The sequence below is a fragment of the Mastomys coucha genome, unplaced genomic scaffold (assembly GCF_008632895.1).
Source record: "Mastomys coucha isolate ucsf_1 unplaced genomic scaffold, UCSF_Mcou_1 pScaffold22, whole genome shotgun sequence".
Classification (NCBI taxonomy): domain Eukaryota; kingdom Metazoa; phylum Chordata; class Mammalia; order Rodentia; family Muridae; genus Mastomys; species Mastomys coucha.
The window spans coordinates 189,350,892-189,367,860 of record NW_022196905.1 but is presented as its reverse complement, the minus strand read 5'-3'; the positions used below and the strand labels follow the sequence as shown (position 1 = coordinate 189,367,860).

The 16,969-nt window shown below is 40.8% G+C and overlaps 1 protein-coding gene and 1 long non-coding RNA gene across 16 annotated transcripts in view; one reads left to right on the top strand and one right to left on the bottom strand.

Moving 5' to 3' along the window:
• The window catches only part of LOC116069269, a 36,278-nt gene extending 33,153 nt beyond the window's left edge, over positions 1-3,125 (bottom strand). The window contains exon 1 of the long non-coding RNA XR_004109950.1: positions 2,685-3,125. This is a non-coding gene — a long non-coding RNA (uncharacterized LOC116069269). The remainder of the gene's footprint in view (positions 1-2,684) is intronic.
• Positions 1-16,969, top strand: part of Tenm3 (teneurin transmembrane protein 3) — a 1,282,613-nt gene that overhangs the window by 656,690 nt on the left and 608,954 nt on the right. Inside the window, exons 1-2 of one of the 15 annotated variants that reach the window (XM_031339783.1) lie at positions 2,580-2,798; positions 9,516-9,661. The exons of 11 other annotated variants lie outside the window; for them this stretch is intronic. The gene's annotated coding sequence lies outside the window, so the exon portion shown is untranslated. Of the gene's footprint in view, positions 1-2,579; positions 2,799-3,177; positions 3,390-9,515; positions 9,662-16,969 lie in introns of those variants that run through there. 3 more of the 15 variants (XM_031339782.1, XM_031339785.1, XM_031339784.1) reach the window with 3 other exon arrangements.

Genomic DNA, 16,969 nt, shown 5'->3' with positions numbered 1-16,969 from the left:
GGAGCAGAGGGGATGGGGAGCAGAGGGGAGGGGAGCAGAGGAGAGGGGACTGGAGGGGAGACTAGCTGAATGCACATACCCTGACTGCCTTACAGGCTGAGCCTTGCAGAAGCTGACAAATGCTGACTAGACACCTGCATGCTTTGTCCACCAGCAAAACCTGTCACTAAGCAAAGAGAGTTTATAGTGATGTGTTCTACAGGTGTGGTGTGTGTGTGTGTGTGTGTGTGTGTGTGTGTGAGTGCATCCATTAGTGTGAAACTTCAGCAATATTTAGTGGAGAACGTTGAATATCCCTTAATGGGAAAGTGGGCTGGAGACAGGCTCCAAGGTTTGCTACCATTTCCACATTGTATGACTTTCCTAATTCCTTTCTTCCTTTATCAGCAGTGTTAGCCATAATGAGGATTTTAGGGAAGAGCTGAAGTAAACAGTGCCCCTCCCTCCCCATCTCCCCCTGCACACAACTACTCTGTTCTGACATCTTTGAGGTTGTGGTGGTATGTCTTCATTGTTGTGCTCTAGATATCAGCACAGGAAAAGAGCAAGAAAGGGGCTTTGCTTCTTGGACAATTATAAGTTACACTCACTGAATGTTTTTGGTTTTTTGTTTTTGTTTGTTTGTTTGTTGTGGGGGGGAGCTGAGCTACGAGGTAATTTATAAAATGTCCTCAGATTTTGCTTATGATCAGGTCAAGGATGCTAATTTGGGGGAGTTTACATGATTTTCTTGTAGTATCTGGGGCCACAAACTCATAATTGACAAACTTCTTATGATAATGAAGAGAGGAAGGTGTAATTCATCTGAGTCTGCCACCTTAGTCTTTTTTGAAGTGTGAAATTCATGTGGCAGGAGAGAGGCCATAACATCCTAGGGCAACTCTAGATTGTTCCAGAAAGATGTGCCGGTGGGTCTTTGAGTCATTAACACTTGTGGAACCTGGTCGGATTCACTTACTGCCAAGCCTTTGCAAAGCCCAGAAGTGCAGAGGTCAGTGGCTTACTGTCTTTGGGAACCCGAACCTTGGGCATGGATGCACTAATTTGAGTTCCTTGACTCTTTGTCAATTTCACGCTAAACTTTGGGGGAAAAAATATCAGAAAGGTCCAGGCTTTTCTATGTTTGCCTGACTGTTAGATTTGTTCTTTTGAACGTAGTTAAAACACAAATGTCTTCAATTCCGGCCAAGACAAGTTAGGTACTGATTGGTGGAGTCCTCTGTTCTGAAATTCACCATGGAGGTGGGACCCAGGGGCTTAGCTGGAATTCTGTTCCCTCTGCTAGCTGCGGGAGGCTTGTGGGCAGTAGCTCACAGGCCTGGGGACTCTCGCTGTGCCAGGTGGCTCCAGGCTGCTCTCGGGGGAATGCCTGCGCGCTCCTCAAGGAGCTACACCCTCATTGGTGCCATGGTCCTCTCCAAGGCATAGGACCCAATGCCTCCCGCGGACAGAAAGGAGCCTGGAGGTGGCAGGATCCAGGGAGCCAGAGAGCGATTCTGTAAAGGTCCTAGGTCTGGTGTTCCAAAACTCAAACCGCAGGAGCTCTGGGCAGTGGAAAAGGGCTCCCCGGGTGGGCTTCCAGCAGCTGGGGGTGAGGGTGGGGGGCGGAGGCGGGGCCTGGGGCTGGAGATTCCCTGAGTTGAGTTTTGGCAGAAACTTACAAAGCGACTGTGTCCTGGAGGGCGGTAAAGTTTTTCCGGCTCCCACCGCAAACCAAGTGTGGCAGGGGCGGTGTTGTGCTGCTAATCTGAGGGAAGAAAGGAGAAACAGACCCGGGATGGAGCTGGTGGTGTTAGGCTTTAGGTTTGTGTGTGTGAGAGTGTGTCCCTGACAGTGGGTACTGGTTGGAGGTCCAGCTACTTGAATCTGGGTCGGGGAGGGGCAGACACTTGTTCTAAACAGGGGAGAGCTGGGGGCCTGTGAGGAAGTCTAAGTGTTCAGTGCAGCCCTCCCCTGCCGGAGTCCGAAGGTCATTTGTGCTTTTAGGTCTCAGACAAGAGGACACTTCTGGAAGTAAAGACGCAGGTCATTTTCAGAGGCTCCATCAAGGGCGGGCCGCCTACCAGGGTGGCAATCTTTAATTACACCCTTCTGTCTAGGAATCCATCTTCCCAGGCAGTGTCTTGCACTCCCACCTCCTCGGGTGACTCAGCTGACCCGAAATGCCCACCCTATGGAAGATCAAGAAAAGTAGTTTTCTAAGAAGGTTAGAGGTTTGATTACACCGAGAAGTGTTTCCACTTAAGTCCAAGGCAATTACCCGCCCCTTCCCCCAGGTTTTCCTCCCCGGTCACCCAGAGAAGAAAAGGACAGACTTCCACGCACGTATCCCCTCACTTTGTTGGTGCGTGTGAATTTCAAATGGCGCTGTAAGTTCATTAGTGTTTGCAATCAGCGGCCGGCAGACCCCTCATCAGAGCCGAAAGCCGGCAAGAGCCATTCATCAGCATGAAGTGTTATTCATGGATGACCCCTAAATCACGGCGAGAGTAGTAGATACACTGATTGGTCACAGCATGGGAGCCTCGGTGCTTTCCTCGTACCCGGCGTGGCTAGGAGGAGGGATGGAGGGAGGGGCGGCGGTGTGGACGTGGTTCAGTCCGGCAAATCCCATTTGACAGCGAAAAAAGGCAGAAAACCGGGAATCTCATTTTTTGAATAAAGAAGAAGAAGAAATAAAGTACCTGTCATCTTGACAAGTGGCGGAGCGGAGGAGTCAAGGATTATAAATGATCCCAGCCAGGTCCAGCTCGCCCTGTGATTGGGCTCTCCCGCGATCCGCACCAGGGAAGCGCATGGTAGGCTCCGCTCCTCTCTCTTACACGTACACGCACACACACACACACACACACACACACACACACACACACACACACGCACACACACACACACACACGTGTACGCGCCTGGTCTCGGGCACACTCGTCCAGAACGTCCCCCGCCCTTGCCCACAATTACGGTCCTGGATGCTGCTCCCTGGCACAGTGCCCTGCTCGCCTGCTCACCTTTCCCTTCTCTCCTTCCTCCCTCGCCTCCTCCATCCTCCCGCTCTCCAAACCGAGAAACGGGGATTCTGGCCGGTGGAGGAGGTTGGAGGGGCCGGGCGGGAAGCGCGAGGGGGAGCGCGCGGGGGGTGGGGGGGAGAAAAAGAAAGTGAACTCATTGGAGCCCGCGCGCTTCCCTCCCCTCGCCGCGTCCCCGGGCCGCCTGGCCGTGGGCAGCGGAGGAAGTTGTAACACTTGCATCTCCCCCTCCCTCCCCTCCCCTCCACCGGCCCCCTCCCCCGCGCCCGGCGCCTTTGAATTTGGCCGGGCGAGAGCCGGGGTGGACGCGGCGGCGGTGGCCGGGAAGCGAGCGGGCGAGCGGGCGGTACGGGCGAGCAGAGCGCGGTAAGTGCGGCGCCCTGCGCCCTCCTTCCTTTCTGGGGTCCTAGCGCCCGGGCCTCGGGCGGGCGGGCGGGCGGGCGGAGAGCGAGCCGGGAAGCGCGGTTCCCTTTCCCAGGCACTGCTCCGCGGGGCGGCTGCGAGTTGGCCAGCCTTACAGGCGGCGGAGCATCCCAGCTCACAGACTCTCCGAGCTCTGGAGTCCCGGTTCCGGCCTCGGGTCCCCGCCCCTCCCTCGCGTCTGCCACCCCTGGCTGCAGGCTCAGGTGGGAACTTTGGCGGTGCCTCCCACCTGGCAGCGGGGCAGGGTTTCAAGAACTCTGGACTCTCTGGGCTCCCCGAGGAAGGTGGTTCCCGGGAGCCTATGAGGGCAAGGAGTGCAGATGACCCGGCTCTCTCTCTCTTTGGGGGTGCTACCCAGTTAGGGACACAACCTCTGGTTCTCTGGGAAGATATCTGGAGGGCTCCAGTGGGACTTCCGGGAGAGCTGGAAGTCTTGGGATGTCAGCATTTGCCCGGGGTGTGGAGGGGAAGCTTCTCCAACTGCTAGACTGCTAAGTTGCCAGGAGTGAAAGGACTGGGGCTGAGGATGCTGAGAGGAGTGGTGATCTCGGCTGAAACTTGATCTGGAAACTCTGGATGGGACTGAAAGCAAACAAAACATACCCTGACCAGGGCATTAAAAAAAATTACAGATGGAGCCTGCTGCTCGCTTCAGGTCACTATCACGTTTTACAGCTGACGCGAGGGGCTTCAGATGTTTCAGGTTGGGGCCAATGATGCCTGATCTCCATTCCTGCTGCCTCTTCCGTAAGTCAGTAGTAGAGGTTAACTTGTTAATTATTATCGTGGAGAAACGATAGTAAGCAATTCCATCGGGTAATAATAGAGCCAGTGCAATTGTTTTCTGAGGTCCTTATGATTCTAAGCTAGAGAAAAGTTCTCAGGGCTTTGGAGTATTGGAAATTAAATCCCCGAGAACTAGCCTGGCACTTTTTCCAGGGCTCCAGGCAGCTGGGCTACCAGAGACTGGAGCTCTTCCTTAACAATACCCTTACTTCTTATCTTCTGGCAGTGTATTTATCAAACATTTGTAGACTCTGGCAGAATCCACTGGTTGGTCTTTTTACTAGAAATAGCAATATGTAGAGGCATTACCTTGCTCTTCCGTTGTCAGACGAAAAGAAATGAGAAGAAAAGAAAGATGAAAGAAAAAAGAAAGAGAGGGAGGAAGGAAGGAAAGAAGGAAGGAAGGAAGGAAGAGAACAAAGCTGGCACATTTGGAAACATTAAAAAAAAAGGACCCCTTAAAGAAGTATTACAGCCTAACAGTTGATTTGATTTCTTCTGTCTTTAAAAGACCCCCATACCTGCTGGAAAGAAATATTTGCAGCTTTTCTAGAATTAGGGACAGACTTTAGAATTCGGAATAGTTGTATAATCACAATATTTTTTTTTATAAATTGTAATGTTAAAGCCTATTTTATATATAGCTCAGTAATCGTATCTTGTGTGTTCCACTCTACGCTTTTAGTACCCAAAACTTCTGGCTTGGATTTCTTAATATGTGAAGTTCCCGAGGAGCCTTGAAAGTTTCGATTTTTTGATTCTAAATTCAGAGCAAATATTTAATTCTTTATGTAAGAGTAAGAGGTTAGTTCGGTAATAAGACTTGCTAATCCTACTTTAAAATGTCATGGCATTCACAAATTATTCTTAAATTCTTCAAAGCTAGGGGGTTTATAATGACATTAGTTATTCTGGTGTGTATTTCAGAACTATGAGCATTTCTCACCCTGTTGCAGTCTCCTTAACACTCTTGCCTTTTAAAATGAGGAATTTTAACATTCTTCCCTTTAAAAAGTGCTACTTTCATTGTAGGAAATATATAACTTTAAAATGATATATAATATTATGGAAAGTAATGTTTTTGAATAAGGCAGTGATACATCTTCCATATACTGAACTGATTTGGGGAAATATAGTTTGACAGAAACTATGCTGGTATTTATGTATTTGGAAAATAATGAGACTCCTATGTCAGTAACATTAAAATTAGCAAGTCAGTGTCAAGAGTATTGAATAATGAACATTGCTTCACTATCTTAAAAACAGATTATAGTATATGTATGGCTGGTTACTTTTCTAAATGGGATTGTTTCGTGCAGCTGTATCTTCCAGAAACAAATGAAAGGGCGTAGTGTTGAGGCTTTTCTTACTCTGCTCTTGTAGGAGTCTTTTGGGTTGAGAAAGGAACCTGCTTTCTTAGGGTGAAGACAAAGGACGATAAGGATGCTTACCTTTGAATAGAAACTAAGCTTCCAAATAAAGCAAAAGTTTTTACATTTCCTTGAAAAGGAGGCAGGGCTAGACAATAATGATCTGGTTAGCTAGTGGAAGCTAATCTTTCTTAGCTTTGCTTCTGAGAACTAAGAGTAATGCCTGTCTTTGTAAAGAGTCAAGCAAGTAAGAGACTGGGGAAGAGAAGTAGCTATCACTGTGAGTGGAGCTATCTGTCAGAAACACTAAGTCAGTGATGGGCTGCATGGATGAACATGATGTGTTTTACAACTGATGTGAGGAAGTGCATTGGCGAATACTGAGGTTTATCTTACCTGCAACGAAGAGTCTAGAAATAAATCTGGACTGTGTTCATGCCCTGTAGGAAGGGTCCACCCAGCCAACTCACTTAGGGTATGAAGAGCGGTTATTTTAATCTGTGGATACTGACTGCCTCTGTACTAAACTTTATTTCAGTCCTTAGCCTTTGGATTCCTGGGTGGTAGGGGAATGTCACGGAGGTACTATTTGTGGGTGAAGCAGGGCATTCAGGAGCAGTTTGAATTGCCTACCCCTTTGTTGAAGCTTGGCTGGGAGAACTATTAAGCAGTCTGTCTTACACACAGCTCCTCCACTCAGGGTTGTCTTTGAAAGTCAGATGTCCATTTCAACTCTTTTTCTTACATAGGCAGAGAATATTACAAGTTGCAACTTTACTTTGGTTGTAATCTGCAATTGGTTATAGCTCCTCTGGGCTTTCAGTTGAAGTCTGTGTTCCTTTTTGCTTTATAAAGTAGGAGGTGACAGTCCAGAGAAGAATTTAACTCAACACTTGCAGAAGGAAGCCTTGCCCTGAAGAGGTGGCACACGGATAACAGCGCCTTTTCAAAGTTTATAGCAACCAAGTTTGAAAAATGATTTCTTGTAAGCTTCTTTTAGAGCACATTTAAAACCTAATTTTGGAGATACCAGCTGTTTTAAGAGTCCTAATGGAAATTTTGTGCTAAAAAAAAAAAAAAAAAAAAAAAAAAAAAAAACAGGTAGAACAAATGACTTAGACTGAAAACTGATTAATTGTTGTGTCTTATAAAACCTGATTTATTTTATACTTTTTTTTATACCAAGCATTACCATTATGAAGCACTCCTTCTAATTGAGATTAATGTTTCAGAGCAAAGAAGTGGTTTGGAGGGCTGCATTCATTCTGAGTGCTGTTGTAATCAATTTTAGATACAGTATTCCACAATGGATCAGTTTGCATCCAAACCTGCCTTATTATGTAGAATTAACCTGCTGGTGATTGATAGCAAGACTTCTCTGTCCTGAAAAGTCATTTGTTTCCAAACAAGTGTGAGGGTTCCTGAAAGTTTCGACATCGCACTTCTCAGAATGAAAATCACTCGGTTGTGGGGACCTAATTTGAGCTTTTTTTTTTTTTTTTTAAAGAAACATAAAGCACGAGGAAACAATCAATTCACTTTCAGCAGAAGTCTCCCTTTTCCTCCCAATATAGTATGCATCAGAGCATATGCTCTTCCACATCAAAGGAATTTATGACATTGGAATCATGGTGGTAACCCTTACTCCTTTAGATTGCTCCTTCTTTTAATTCCCCCTTTTTTTTTTCTTTTTGTTTACATCAGCATCCCTGTTGAGTATTTCTGAGCTTTCTTGGAATTGGAACTGGGCACATATTAGGCTTTTATTGCATGACCTGAGGAATAGTCTCTTGCCTACTAGGCTGAATTTTATCACTCCACTGTGACGTTTGCTTGTGTTTCTTATCTATAGCAGGCCTGCTTCAGCTTGGTCAGGTTCTTCAGAAATAGAGATTACACTTTCTGTAGGCTTTGGTCTGTGTTGCAGCATGGATTGTGGTGTGTCCTTGAAGGCTCAGTGAGACCGTTGGAAGTTTAGAAGATTAATCTAGAAAAGTATTCTGCTGTACCTATGATATAAGAAGGTTTCAAAAGAAAGATACAGCTGTGTATGACACACAAGACAATCTCATGGTGGCATTGTTCTGTGGGTCCCCGTAGGAGTTACGCCTCTTGCTTTTTTTTTTTTTTAAGCTTCTGGATAAGGAGAGATTATTGGAGTTGGATTGGCTGTTTTTCCAACTTAAAGCACTCAGTTGAAAGTTGAAGCTGTTAAAAGGAAGCACTTGAAGTACCATGTAGAAAGTGTTGTTTTAGACAACCATTCCAATATAAATTATGAAAATGCAGAAGCATGTGCAAATATGAAGAGGTGTTTTAGACATCTCAGCCAGAGTAGAAGTCATCCATGTGAAGACATTGTGATCACTTGTTTTATAGTTTGATTGAATAACTGAGGTGATTTTTATAGTCAGCTCAGGTACACGGGATTTGTTAATGATGATCTACTCAGGCCTGTGTCTTTTTACTTAAGTCAATTGTAAATTGATGTCAGCATCAAGCAACATCCTCATAAGTCAGATGAGCAGATAGCTGACAGTAATCATAGGATGATGCTGAAGATGATAGTGATGATATTCTCTTGATTGTTTCTCAAACTCTTAGAGATGAGAGTGGCGACAGATCTGTGATAGGTGGCAGTTTTAACTGATGTCCACGACTTTCAGATAATAGATAGTTATGAGTCTAGAAATATGGGAAGCTATGTGTAACGTACCAACAAATTATCTTTGTGAATTTGAAAGTTGATCACAGCTCATGGAGATGAGGTTTTCTTTTCTCTTCTCTTCTTTTCTTTTCTTTTTTTCTTTTTCTTTTTTCTTTTTTCACATTTTCCTGACATTTGTATCAGTCTTCTAGCTCATACTGAAGCATGGCAAAAAGCAGACAATAATACCTTTTGCAAATTAAATGATTCACTAAGTCATAGTACCCATAATCACACCTACATATAGAAGCCATTGTGGAATACTATTGGTTGACATATTTGCAAACATTGCAGGGTATTAAGTATTTGGAGAGGGGAGAGGATGATGTCACGAGGGTATCATAATGTGATCATATTATTTAGTAATAACCAGCTATTTTAAAAGTGGGTTTACCATATGGGTTTACTGCCTTGAACCCAAAAGGAGATAAAGGGGTGAAGGCTGGGAGGGAGGAGGAAGGAAGGAAGAAAAGGAGAGAGGGGGCGAAAGAGAATCTGAACACCTTTTATAAAGTGTCATGGTTCTAATGCTTTCCAAAGTCAATGCTGGGGTCTGCAAGGAAAGCAACGTAAAGAGCAGGAAATTGGGTAAGTAAAGATGAACATTAATATAGAGTTTTTTTTTAACTTTAAAGTATTTGCATTTTAGAATCGTGCATGAAAATTAGAACCCTGCTTTCTGAGACTGAACCAAGAATTCTGAATCCTGTGCTCAAGCCATTGTATCACAGAGGATAGACAGTGTCTCAACAGCCCTTGGTATAGGTGTGCTTTCTGTAAGTGTGGGGCCAAACATAAAGTTTCCCTATAGAGACTTAAGTAAAAACTCAAGATTCAAAAAGTTGAATAATTTAATAAGATCATTAAGAGGTAACTGACAAAGGTCACTTCTATTTGACGATAAGGGTCTTTATCAATTCATTTCCATCATTCTGTCATTTCTTCAATTAATAGTTAAGATCATGCTGATAGTTCCTCCTTAGTTATTAAAACTTAGGTAGAAATAGCCTGCTAATGACTGTCTTCCTACAGTCAGGGTCGGAAGCAGCTGTGGTACCACAACTCTGATAGTAGAATTAAACAAATTTATTGCCTCTACCTCCCGCCTTGCACAAAAGAGAGGAAAACTGTCTATTTTTACAGAGTAGAATGAGCTATTTCCTCTTCAGCTAAGCTCAAATCATATTTTGCGATTCGAATTGTTAGCCCCCTATCAGCACGAGGAGGTGCCTTTTTGAACAACAGCGTGATTCCAAAGAAGAAGTCTTCATTCAGGACTGACTCCAGCATTTGATTCCTGTACTGGGATGGTATCCTAAGAGAGTTAATGCATATGGACTGCACATTGAAAGGTATGTTAAACAAGAGAGTGAAATGATGTGATTGAGTATTTGACTTTTAACTTATAATGAGAAATGCATAGAGTTTTTTTTTTTGATACATTTTCATGAAGCCTATGCATTATATTAATACTGGAAAATGTTTATTTTGGTCATTATAAGAGTGAAGCTATTGAAAAGTACATCTATTGTTTGTTTTCCGTCTAGCAGATGGTCTTTTAGTGTGTAACATCTCTGCTCATATTTTTAATTAAGGAATTTGGAATTTATCTACATGTAGGTGGGAAAACTTGGCAAGAGACTGTAAAAGCGTCGGCATTTGGGCCTTCCTCTATTTAAAATAATCACCAAAAAATCTGCAGGAGACATAGCTAATAAATTTTGTTATTTTTAGAATTTCCAATCATTTCTAGCTAAAGCCATCGAGAAAAAGAAGATTTTAACTTTTTCCTCATAGGAAAAAGAACAAAAACTTCCAGTGGTATTATGTTATTTTTATACAGATAAACAAAAATGAAATCAGTATTTCAGATGGAGATTTTAAAAATTTTGTGTGATTATTAATGTTACACAGTTGTAGCTTAAAATATGGCAGATAACAAAAATTTAATGATGTAAAAATAGATCAGTGACTCCTAATACAGTCCTAAAGACTCCTGTAAAAGTAACCATGTTTGTCTTACGTAAATGACAACTAATGCTTTTCATAGGATATTTGGAGTCGCACAATCATATCAGTAGTAACAGGAGAATAATTCAACCCAGCTCAAATAACTGAAAATGTAACCCTCGTCTTCTTAGCTAGCACTCTAAACATCCCCGAACCATCATTAGAATCTTGTGAAAAAATCATGCTCTCCTAGCAAAAAGAGAATATGTGTGCTGTCCTATGAAACTGTCAATGAATTGGAGTTCAGAAAAGGGTGAGCCTTAAAGAGAGCTGCCCAGATGTTACTCTCAACACTTAGAACAGAACAGATGTGTCCACCCTCCCAGTGGTATAAGCTGGTATTCCTGTTTTAACTTAGCCTTTGACATATCTCTCTGCCCTGAGGGAGCAGATTGACAATTTCAATGAATTTAAATTTAGGCGAAAGTCAAAATTGTTCCTCAAAGGTAAGACACTCTTCTCAGGTATGAATAGATTATTATCCTATCATGTTTTCTGTGATTTTGAATAGAAAAATCAAGGAAATCAAAAGTCTTCCTTTGTCCTAATATATCCTAATCTCTCAATGACAAGTCTCTGACACAAATATTTTTACATACTATACTCATGTAATTTGACTTGAAAATATTTTTTTCATAATTACTAATTTTAAAACTTTTATTGTGGCAGGTATTTTGAATCAGTATAAATCATAAAATTATTTTAAAATGTTTTCTATTTTGTGTTTTTAGCCTGTGTTTTTGGTTGTGTTTTAATTTGTAAAGCAATAGATAAATAGAAAGATAAATAGAATTTTTAATGTTCTAACTTAATGACAGTAATTACTTTAAGTAAAAGTCATTTAAGTAAGGACAGTAAAAATGTAATTTTAAAAATTAAATTTTTTAAATTATACATTTAAAAAATAATAATTTTATTTAAAATATAGTTTCAGATAAAGAAGACTATGTTATACATTTGAAAATTCAAATATTGTGTGATAAAATTGAACTAAATCATAATAATTTAAACTACTTATGCGTGTGGTTTTTATCTGTTACATTTTTCCATTACTTAGGAAATATGATTTTTCTTTATGTGAATAATAAGTCATAATTTAGGAATTATTAGTAAGCAAAATATATAGAAACTCACATCTGATTTAAGTCAGCCTAAAACTAAAAATTACCCAATATGTCTAGCAGTCTAAAAACATCATGAATATAACTTAGTGTATGTCACATTTTATGTTATTTAGACATTTGGAAAATATCATTAAGCTATGCAGATATGTAACCTACACAGATCATCAAGAAGTTACTATATGAAAGAAGAATGATGTTTATATTATTAATTTGAAGTCACAGACCATGTAAAATAACAAAATAAAAATAAAAATAAAAATGTAAAGTGAAGGTTATATTTCAAAGAATATCAATTCTTGGTATTCAAGGTTAAGATAATTTCAATAATATTATTATAAATCTTCATTCACTTATGATTCTATCAAGTTGGGTCAACCCTTAGTTGTGAGATCATAATGGAAGTCCAGTATCTTTTCCCTTAAGTTTTAAATACAATCTGCTGTTTCAAATAAAATAATTCAACTCAAGCCTGCAGATTGTGTGATCTATTGGCCAATTGTAATTCCTAGGAAAGGACTGGGTCCTTGTTTTGTTTGATTTTATCAGGCTAATTTTCCTTACAACATCTGAGGGAAGTCTCATTTAAAAATTGTATTTTACTTCAAGTAGGACTTTTAACATACCACATTTGGTGAATTTTAGAGTTAACTATATGCCAAGGTTAATGTATACTCTTTAAATCATTAATGTATCATTTTTAATTTAAATATGTCAGGTTTGTGGATTGTGTAATTAGCATTTAAGTTGTGAAAAGGCTATATGATTTGCTTTGAAATTTTTAAATGTTGGAAAAAGGAAAGTATAAATATTTCCCTGTCTTGAAAAAAATGTTATTAATAATAAGCCTTTGGGGAATCTTCTTATTATTTTATCTCCTTTTAAAGTGCATGTTCTAAGGTATTTTTACCATTTAAAGTTAAAAGTAGAACATAATAATTTGCTTTAGGAGTCGATGTAAATTAATAATGCGCATAATGACTTTTTTTATTTTCCAAAGGAAGTGGCTTAGTCTTTGTATATGAGGCCCCAATTCCTTTAATATTAACAGTTGTTTGTATAAATGGCTAATTTCTTTTTTGGAAGACTGTTGGATAGTTTTTAAGTTCTCATTATGACTTTTAAAAGAATAGCCCATCAAGCCAAGGAAGCTTGGTGGCTCTGCTGATGCTGTCTGTTGAAGGATTTCACATCCCCCTCTAATCTGTGACCCCACCAGCTATTGCACAATAGATTCATCAAGAGCACTGGACTGGCTGGGCATGGTTTCCTTTCCTTTAAATCGTTAGTTGACTCCTTTTCTAGATCAAAACTGTAGGTGGAATTGTCACAATAAATATACATTTGGGGCAGGAATAGATACAATGTTTCAAATCCAAGATCAAAAAACCCTAAGGCAGCAAAGTTTTTAGAGGACACTTTTTCATTTGTTGCAGATCACCAATGCCCAGGGGACTGTGGGTCCTCAGTCATTCAGGTGTTCTACTTGCAAGGTGCAGAGTCTCTGGGGTCCCTGGAATAGTGACTGTGTCTTGCAGTTAATGTTGATAGCAACTCTGTGTGGGAAGGAAAGTAGTGACTTACAGAAATGCAACCGTCAGATAAACGAGTGTTAATTGTTTTTTCTGCTCATGTCCTAAACTAGGGGGCAAGTTATATGTTTTGGTCGTGGCTTAAAGACATGAAAGCGCTTTGTGTTCAATGTGGGCATGAGAATTCAAAAGAAAATGTGTGCCATGGAGAGCTTCCATTTTGGCATAAGAAATATCTTTAAAATCAAAATGGTCAGTCGTGGTTATGTTTCTATCCATTTCATGTGGTCAATGTCAAATAAAAGACAGAACCTTAAAAAATAAATAAATAAAATCAAGTGCTGTTCAATGGACACGTCTCAATTGTAAAACACAATTGATCCAATGTAATAAAAGCAAGATTCATTGCGTGTAATTAATTTGCTTAAATAAATGCACTGCTACTTCTGAGGTTACTAGCTTGTAAAACTTTCAAAAGAGTAGCAAAGTGGTTTATAAAGTAGCACAGTGACAAATGACAGTTTCCTTGCTGTCCCAGTGATTCTGCTGTTTCAACGCTTGGTCACTGAAGCGTGCTGTCAACATCAGAAGATGACTCCATAGCAATCAGATTCCTGAGTGATCATCTGGACAAATCTTAAAAACTGTTTTCTGGCCCTACATGTTAAATTGAAAGTATTTGTAATATGAAACCCCCTTACTTTATGGCGACTTAATATGCTTAAAATGAGTAATGTTCATCATCAGGCTACTTAGATATATGTTCTTAAATTTTCCTTTATAACATGTTTTGAGGAAAAATTTTAAATAATATCCTAAGTGTTTAAATTCCAAACTTCTGGCCGGTAAAACACAGCATTTGATTTTTGTGTCAACAGTTTGAGACTCATTCCCCAACATCCATGTTTCTAGTTCATAGAATACATGGACTGTAATTTAGTGTTTGGGGAGTAATGCGGATTAAGGATTTGGAAGAACAGACTTGCTCCCTGAGTCTCATCAGCCCTGTAGCAGAACCCTCATTCCAATCCCTCTCTTCATTATTCTAAGCTGTTATCAGATTCTAATCTCTTCTGCTGCCACAGCTGTTTGAGAATTTGTTTTTCAGTTGTAATTACAAATACATGGTGCTGTGTGTCTGTCACTCACTTCTTATACAAGTTTGCAAAGGAAAGTAAAGGCCGGTGAAACTCAGCTGTTTATAGATCCTTGGATGAATCTGTTATTGGAAAATTATAGTGTCAGTAGTTAAGGAGAAGAATGCATGTGGTCATGTGCAGTGGTATTGCCAAGTGGGGGAAAAAAATAGAAAATGGAACAATTCCTTCAGAGCAGGTATGGTTTGATAGAGTTAAGTATGGTGGAATAAGATGGTTCTTGTACTTCTGCTCTCACTCCCCTCAAAGGATGAGCCTAGGAGAGACATTCTGATGTTCTTTCACCTTTTAAAACATCATCCACGTATGATAGCATACAGGGAAAGTCCTGAAACCTTTGTGATTAATTTGATGTGCCAAGTTGGAAAATGATTGACATCACCCGAGTGCTTAATAAATAATAGATAAGCAGCAACTTAGCCCTGTAGAAATTAAGAAGATTGTCACATTCTGGAGAAAAGTAACAAATGAAAAACTCTCACCATGTCTAAACTTTAAGAAATGTTTCCTTTGTTGGGGCTAGAGAGATAACTCAGTGGTTAAGAGCACTGGCTGCTCTTCCAAAGGACATGAGTTGGATTCCCAGGACCCACATGACAACTCAAAAACATCTGTAACTTGAATTTCTGAGGTTCCAATACCCTCATCTGATGTACATACATGCATATATGCAAAATACCCATGCACTTGAAATAATAAAAAGAAATGTTACATTTGTCAACTTTTAAGGCCACTCTATCTTACTTCTTTATTTTTTTATTATTTATATCAGCATTTTAGTCTCTGTGTGGTAGGACTTGCTATTCTTAGGAATAGTGACATTATTTTCCCTTAGAGATTAATGAGTTCAGTGCTTAAATTAGTAGTCAAAGATGCTACATATGAACACAGTTCTGTTTCTCTCCTACATATCTGAGATTCTAGGGAACACTTGCTCTCTGGTGAAAATTCTTTGGGGTATAGGGATGATAAGGGATGGACTGCTTGGGTTGTTTTGATTAAAACCGACGTGTGCATGGATCCTTGTTTCCCATGAGATACTGATTGTGGAAAATGGCATTCACAATATGAGGTCAAATACGGTTTTTAAATGACTATTCCAAGGAAACTGTTTAGGATTTATCAGATGAGCAAGTCGTTATTTATCTGTGAAAACTTGAGAATTTTCCCTTTTATATCTGATATGTTAGAAATTAATAAGGAACTTGGGCCATGGACCTTACAGAAATTCTAAGGATAAATGTCTACATACACACATTACTATGCCGGCTTGGATGTGTCTCTGTTTCTAATGTGCACTTCATTTACTCAGTCCTGTTTTCTTTCCCAAATCCTTCAAATCCAGCCCTGCGTGTATCCAAGTGACTGTGTCCTAGAAGGATTGTAAGAGATGAGGCTGTTTCAGACCTACAGAGGGCTTTTATGTGAGGTTGAAGCTCTCGAGGAAGAGATAACAGATGGTACTCAGGGTCATGCAGAAGAGCCAAGAGGGGTAACAAGAGAGTTACTACCTTTGTCAGGTTGTACTCTAATGGCCCATGGCTTTTTGGAATCCCAGAGAACTGGTGGCAATGTTAACACTAAAGCCTCCAGCGTGCCTTTTCATGCGGTATACAGCTGTTTCCAGTGCCTCAAAGGCCCTATTAGAATAACCCTAAATCAGTCCAATGTACCCTAGGGTTCTACACCACCTATGGACTTAGATACACACCAAAAGGTCGTATTTAAAGCCAGTTGCCCACAGAGAGCAAACACTGAGAAGCTGTCACTTTCCCCGTTGAGTTAAATGATACTATGTATTTTGCATCCTTGCTTGTAAATGCTGTGGAGGCTGAGGACTTGTCCCTGGTTCTGAGGACAGCTCCAGCTACTATGCTGTTGTGTCGAGTGCTGCACCATCCATAAGTAAATAATTGATGCAGGAATGAAAACTTCCCTCGCTTTCCATCAATGTCAAGTGTATTCATTGGTGGATAGTTCCTTACCAGACATTCCTGACCTCTAGACACAGGTCATCATCTGGACTGTTCAAGTTATCAAAGACTTTGATAAGAATATATCACCCACAAAGAGGTATTTATATAAGAACTAATGCTATGTGCCTAGTCCTGCTAGGACTAGATGAACCAGGGTGGGGTGGTACCCAAGGGAGTGGGGTCCCTTTCTCTCAGGAGAAGGGGAAAGGGTTATTGGGGAAGGGAATTAAAGGGCAGAACTGGGAGGAGAGGAGGGAGGGGGCTGCAATTAGGATGTAAAATTACTGAGGAAAAAAAAGAACTTAGGCTGTAACTGAGTTCTATAAATTCTGGAAGAAGACAGGAGTGTGACAAGGACAGATATGAGATTTCAGAGGATGGGAAATGAGCAAGGAAGGATCAACAGAGGACACCCTAAATTCACAAATAGCCAGCAACAATGGTGATTGGAAAGTAGAAATGGTAGGTTGTTTCCACATTACATTTTTACCTCTACAAAGGTAAGCCTCTTTCAGTACCCTTCACAGCACACAGCTCTTCTTGGCTCACTTTCGCCCGGGTTTGAAGGGAACATGGGAGAAGAGAATGACTTCTTTACTATTAGAAAATCAGTGCTGTGAGTTTGATAAATGAAATTGGCAGGAGCCTGAGAGTCAGAGACACGGGGAGTCGTGAAGACTACTCACCAAAGGGCAGGCACTTCATCCAAAAGGAGACACCCTGTAGGAATAGCTGTTGTCTTGTGAGAATGAAGCCTCCTGTTGCCAGATTGCGAGATTTTTCAAGAAATGCCACAATATGAATTATGTGAATCTCTAGATTTTTTAAATGTTGGCTCATTGAAAAAAAAAAAGAAGAAGAAGA